Genomic DNA, 6,791 nt, shown 5'->3' on the forward strand with positions numbered 1-6,791 from the left:
GCAGTAGTGATTAGTCATTATTAACAAAAACCGTCAGAAACTGAAATGATGTGCATTAGAGAAAGGTATCTATGTTAATTGATGTCTACGCAACACACGACACCGGCACAGCTTGAGCCACGATATTGTTAATTTGTGTATTGCACTGAACAGAGCAAAATGCATCTCACTGTCGTGGCATGAGTTTCCAGAGAATTCTGAAGCCTGCAATTATATGTTTATAGCTTCCGGTAGAGACATGACGCCTGATGTTTCATCCTTTCTTGTCTGATGTGCCGTATCTACTGTGGCTAATGGGCTATGCTTCGCCGTCACCGCTGGTGTAATTGACTGTTATCAGTATTGTGTTTCGGATCAAATAGCGAAGACAGGCTAAAGTTGAATGTGATCTTATTCGTAGCCTGTTAAGTTCATGCGATCGCACTGTTGTTTCCAAAAAGTGGCGACATTGCAGTATGCATTCATAGTTACATCGTTACGATTTCTAATTAAACCTGTATACCGTGTTCTAACGTGCAAGATCTTCACATGAACAAACTTTGCAATAACATCAAACAAGAGTGCAGCGCCGGTACCACGTACACATTGGAAGGCCCACGCGCATGATATGTCCAAACACAGTGTGTTAGTGTCTTCTTAAGGTGAAAAAGGTCATTGAGCTGCAATTATATCTGAAGTACCAAACTTGCCCAAAAACTAAGTTGAAAGAAACTCTGAAGTTCGATTTTGCTGAATACAATGCCATGCATCAGTCTCGGTTAAGTTCCTGCGGTTCTACTATGCCAAGCATCTGCCGGTCATCTACCCTAATAAGGGCTGCGCTAACACTAATCCATTTATGCAGGCAGGAAAACTGTGCCGAAGCGTGTGATTACGGTACTGGAACGTTCCTCATGTGCGTAACGACAGCGCTCTAATGAACTGTGATGCGGTGCATTTCTCAAGTATTTAGTTGCAATTAGCAAAGTTCACTCAGTACAACTTAAAGCTGGAAGCAAGCGGCACGTCTTCAAAAGGAGATTAAGCAACTTTAACCTTGTTGTTTGATATGGCTAGGAAATACATCACGTGTTCGCACATGACTTGAGTTTGAGGACCAGTCATTTCCCTAACAAAAACGAGTGCATTGCTCTAAGTTTTTTTTGTTCAGTTAGTGTAAACGCTTTATTCACGCACGTTGAGAAAAGCAATCATTAATAATCTAGCATGCGGAGCAGGCATTACAACAAGGATGCGTCCCATTGGAGACAACTCAGCCTACATTTAACTGCCTTTTCAAAGTCAACTTCCGGTAGGCAGTCCTAATTGCTTACGAATGTTGCTGAAAAATTGTGCACGCATCGCCTAGGTTGAGCAGTGTTGGTCGCCCTTCCAGCCACACGAAGGCATGGTGACGTCAAATTAAAGAAGGCACTGCGATCATTCAGTAGTCTATACTACAGAATGTGCATAGATGGGAGTTCTTCTTTATCAACGCTTCTCGGGAAAAAAAATCATTGCCCGCGGCGCATCTAAGCCAACCCCGCGCTGTTATGCACAGCGGGTGTTCAGCGCTTTTGCAACGTTTATTAGTCGACCAGGGCCGAGACTCTTATGTTCACGAGGAACTTACCTGCCCCACCATCTCTGCCCCGAAATTCTGTCATAAATAACACGATGAATCGGATCGGAAATTCAGCTGTCCGCCTAAGCCAGCATCAGTGCCTTGGACATATTTAAGTGTATTAGCACCCCCTTAATCTAAATAACCATCAGGACTTTGGTTCTTTCTGTTTGCTTTTTCAGTATGTGTGCTGTGTATGTGTCTTATAAAGTGCGCCAATTTCCTGACTGTAGTCCTTACTCGGTATATATTCCGCAAGGCTGAATTTGAGCTATGAAGCCCGATTCTTTTGATTGTCCGCACACACTACAGAGCCTACAGGCTGCGTGTGTCACGACTGCCAGCCCATGCAGGCGCTGAACAATTCATGAATTTCCACGCGTTTCTATGGACTTCCTTCGACTGTACATTCGTTTTAAAACACTACACAAAATTAAACACTTCCAGAATCCATCGTAACCAGCATTGCCCAGGCTGTTGCAGCAGAAAGGTCTATTATTTTTATATAAAAAAAAACTGGTCTTCACTGTCGACTCAGCATCCTTGGAAACAAAGGACAATAATACCTGCTGCAAACTTGTCCGGCTTACCTCGATGTCGAGACCCTTAAGGCATATTATCCGTATTATTTACGCCAAAAAATATCGGCAGTGCATAATTTGAAGGACGTAATGGTTAAATGAATTCAAATATTTGTTTCTTGATATTTTTTGCTAAAAGCCGCGGGCACCCGGCCGTGTCACTTTCATTTTTTTTATTTTTTTTGGGGGGGGGGAGGTGATTGCAGCAACCAAATAGCATTGCACTTCGATGCTCAAGATCGGCAACGGGGTGTAGGCGCCTTATCACAAAAGATTGTACTCGCGTTTAATATTAGTGTGGCACCGCCATGCTGGCTCAATGGTTAGAGTGCTCGGCTGCTGACCCGAAACACGCGGGTTCGATACCGGCCACAGAGTCCGCATTTTGATGGAGGCGAACTCCTGGAGGCCCAACACACTGTGTGAAGTCAGAGCACGTGAAAGAACGCCATGTGGTCCAAATTATCTGTAGCCCTCTATTAAGGCGTCCCTCATATCCTGAGTTGCATTAATAAAAAATGAATAATTTATTTGCATAGGAATAAAAATGACTTTGGGACATCAAACCCCATAAAACCGAAAATAAGTACTGTCTCGACCGACCAAGATTCTTTAATTCGTCGAGCGCCTATATAACACACCTTCCGGTATCCTCACTATTTATAGTTCAGTCAATTACTACTCCTCGAGTTTGACACAAGGCCGGCTCTCTTCCATGCTAACGGCCTGCGTGAACCACTATACGTCACAGTACTTCTACGAGCGTTTTTGTCTCTGTGTTAAGACTGCGTTTAGAGGCGCGCCGCTCGATCGTTTTTACGAGCAGTCGCCTAAACAGGCAGAGGGAAGCAAAGCAGTGAAGCAGACATTTCTGTTTCTTAGCTCGTCGATATCTGCCGACACAAGAGGTTGCAATTTTTAATACATAATTTCCTGCTGTCTATCAACTGCAAGCACACTTCTTCCCGATGGCAGCAAAGAATAAGAAGGTTTTGAGACGCGATCACCAGTATTATAGCACCGGACAGCTGACCAATCTCTGTAGTTTTGTGCTAACAATGCACGTCTGCATAACACGCTACGCTAGTGTCGCGTATAAAAATTGAACGATGATTTGGGAGATAAAAGCAGTGGAGGTCGCTTGGGTGAAGTTCTGTCCTGTGTATACACATTGCCAACCGAAGCAGTGGAATTGTGGTTGAGCATCCGTCTTGTATTCGGGAGGTAGTAGTAGTTGTTGTAAGTGGTTTTTATGGTTGAGCGTCCGACTTGTATTAAGGAGGTCTTGAGTTTGATTCCTGGACCACCAGTAACCCGGCCGGTTTACTTTGAAGGGTGCGGGCTTCCCTTTGGAATGGTGCTATACCAATAAACGGTGAAAGATTAGACAGTACACCATTGTAGGCAGGGAAGAAGGTATCTGTGAAAGATGGACTCCGATCTCTAGTCATTTCAACAACAAATTCCGCAAATCAAACAGATGCAGTGGTGTAGCACTGCCGCTTCCTTAGCTGATGGGGAAGATCTTTGTACGAATTATCTGGAGGACAACACGGTCTGCGCGGACTAGGACACCACACATACTGAAGATCTTTGCGCCCATCTGTCTGTACCTCTTCTTCCATCCTCATTCCTTTCCTTCAAAACTCACTGATTACGCATTGCCGGCTCAGGAAGAGTTGGAATGTCGATCATAATGCGTGTCGAAGATATGACGAACGTCCCTCTGCTGGCTGTCGCTTAGAGAGGCGTCTATTTTTGATGAAACGTTATCTCAGCGATCCATCGAACACAAATGCTTCTGCTGGGCGCAGCATGCCGAAATTTGTTAATTGCAGAGTATTTCTTTATAATGCTTCACCTATAGCTTCTTGACGAGAAACCCGCATCAATGAGCATTTATTCACGGGAAATTTCCTCTCCAATTATACTGGGATTCTATGCAGTTTGATCTTAATGTACACCGATGCATCCATGTGATCTCATGAATAACGCAAAATCGTTACTTTAGGCAAGGGCACAAACTTTACAGTCTATCAGGATCCTCGTTATTCTTATTAGAATGTGCATCAACTTGTAAGGCGTCGTGGTCACATTGGAGAAGCACCTTTCAAGAAAAAATAAGCGCCGTTCAATAATTTTTGTGGAATAATATAATCCACCACGAGTCGATTTCCCAGCGCCATGTTTCTTCGGAACATATGATATATGTACCAAGATATAATGCAGTCTGTCTTTTGCAGTGCAACACGCATGCATTGCTTGATGCTCCATCACTATCACAGCGTTGCGGTGTTTTTTTGCAGAGAGGACAGCAAAAAACGCTAGATTATTGGTAAGGATGTAAATCCATGTTTACAGCAGCTTCTTTGTTAATCTTAATTACAAAATCAATATAACGACGTTTGAAAAGGCTGTCAGGATCTCCTTGAGGCATGTGCTCTACGCCGTGGCCACCATTACGAGAGATGTCTACCTTACCGTGGTTGCATTTACCCTCGGCAAACACCGACTCCGCCGATATCCCTTTTAACTGCGTGTTGATTGCTCCACTGCATTTGCTAATGCTGCAGCCATTTTTTCAGTAAATATCTGCAAGAAAAAATTTATTGTCAAAAGGTGTGACCTACAGCCAACGTTGCATTTGGGACTTGAGAGCTTTCAATCAAAGCGTAACATCAATTTTGGATATTTTGGGAAGGGAAGCTGTTGCTGTAAACAATGAAGTACGGTCCTAAATAAACAGGAACATGGTATGACCTGGTAAACTGAGGATGGTGTGCTGCATTGATCTGTTATGATAGGAATAACTTTATTAAAATGCCAGCAATCAAAGGTTTAACGCAACAGAAAAAATAACGGACCATCAGCACGCCAGAAGAAAGTCCTTTCTTCTCAGAAGGGTAGATACTTGGGCTTGTTGGCTCATTTTAAGGGTAGAATTCATAGCGACTGCTTCTCTTCGTCTGCATGGTCTGTCCCCTTGGTTCTATGTGCCATTCTCCAAAACCAGAAAAACATCTGACTTCTCACTGCTCGCTGCGCACTGTGAGAATACCTAGTTCTCTATCACAGTGCCTTAGCGTGATTACTTCAATTGAGATTGCCTTTTAAAGCCCTACACCTGAATGTACTCATTCATAGAATCGTTTAAAGAAGCTTGTGCGTGGGACACAGAGCTGTTGTGTTTTACGTTCGTGGGTTTCAGACTTTATGCTGTTAGTTTTTATAGGTATTCTTTACTTAACGTTTGCATTCTGCTAAGTCACAAAAAGAAAACCTGTATTTGCTGTACCTGCGATGAATGGAGCTTTGTGGCTAAGTCCTGAAGAGTGCGCGGGTAACACGAAATTTTCTATAGCGTATAGCATTTGAGGATAAACGGAGCTTCTAAAATAAAGAAAATGATTCTAAAGCTTAACGTCGGACTTACAGTCGTTATCTTCCTTTAGCATGCAAACAGGGCTTTCTTTTATATTCATAAATACATACGGAGCATTCTTTACCAGTATCCTTATTCATACGAGGGGCGTTTCATGTTTTTCTACTGTTCGCAGTTACCGTTTCTGACCCTTTAATGTAAAGCAATATTTGGCCAAATCTGCCAGAAGAGCGTGTTAAGCTTACCCGTACGCGTGTCACCTGGACTGAATGCAGTAAATCAGCAGCCTTTGCTCTTACCCATCCTCAAATATTCGCCATTAGCAACTGCACATTTACGCATGGAAAACTGCGCGGAAATGCACTAGCCATATATTGACCCCAATAACTCTTGCTAATAGTGGAGTATTACCGCGTTCTTGCTTTATACCTGCTCCTCGGTATATTTACGGGAGTCCCAAAAAACGTTCGGGCAGTGTATCAAGGCTGCGGCTCTGATAGTCCATTACCTCAGTTGTTCTCAAATGTGCACAAGCTTTCGTTCGGCGAAAAGCTGGCTTTCTGATAATAAAATCATTTGTTCAGAACAAAAGACCGATAACGGAAGCGAAACGCCGCTATAACCGATCCCATTGCCAAAAAAAGTTTATGGACTCCCTGCCGAAACGGGTGCCATTGTGCATAGATAAGAATTCTACTAGGTAAAAGACTGATTTTCCTTTTTTATTCAGTCAACTAAATTCAATATTATGTAAAATTTTGTAAAACATACGTTTATAAATGTTTCTGTCAGCCCGCTTACTCAAGTGGGCCTATCAATAAGGGCTTCACAACCATATCTTATAGCTGTTCCAAATATTATGCTCTGCGCTAGATTTGTATTAATATTGTCATCAGTTTTGTTTATTTCGTAGATCCAAAACGACTAAACAAATATAAAAAAGAAACAGCCATGAGGCAGGCGGTACATGACCTTTTAGCTGCATTAAGATATTCATATTGATTGTCTGGAGCAACAGGCTTGTCAAGCCACAAGCACTTTTTGTTTTGGCAGTCAGGTTGTCATGAAACACATCTTCCGCATGTTGCTTAAGGCCGCCACGTTTAGCCATCCAGTATGTTTTGCTTGATTTTTCTCGAAGATGATTACTACAGCAGAGCGGAGAACTTCCCAACCGGAGGATCATTACGGTAGGAGGATCATTGCATTATGGGAAGAGCGTGAG

Source organism: Amblyomma americanum, chromosome 5 (assembly GCF_052857255.1).
Source record: "Amblyomma americanum isolate KBUSLIRL-KWMA chromosome 5, ASM5285725v1, whole genome shotgun sequence".
Taxonomy (NCBI): Eukaryota; Metazoa; Arthropoda; class Arachnida; order Ixodida; family Ixodidae; genus Amblyomma; species Amblyomma americanum.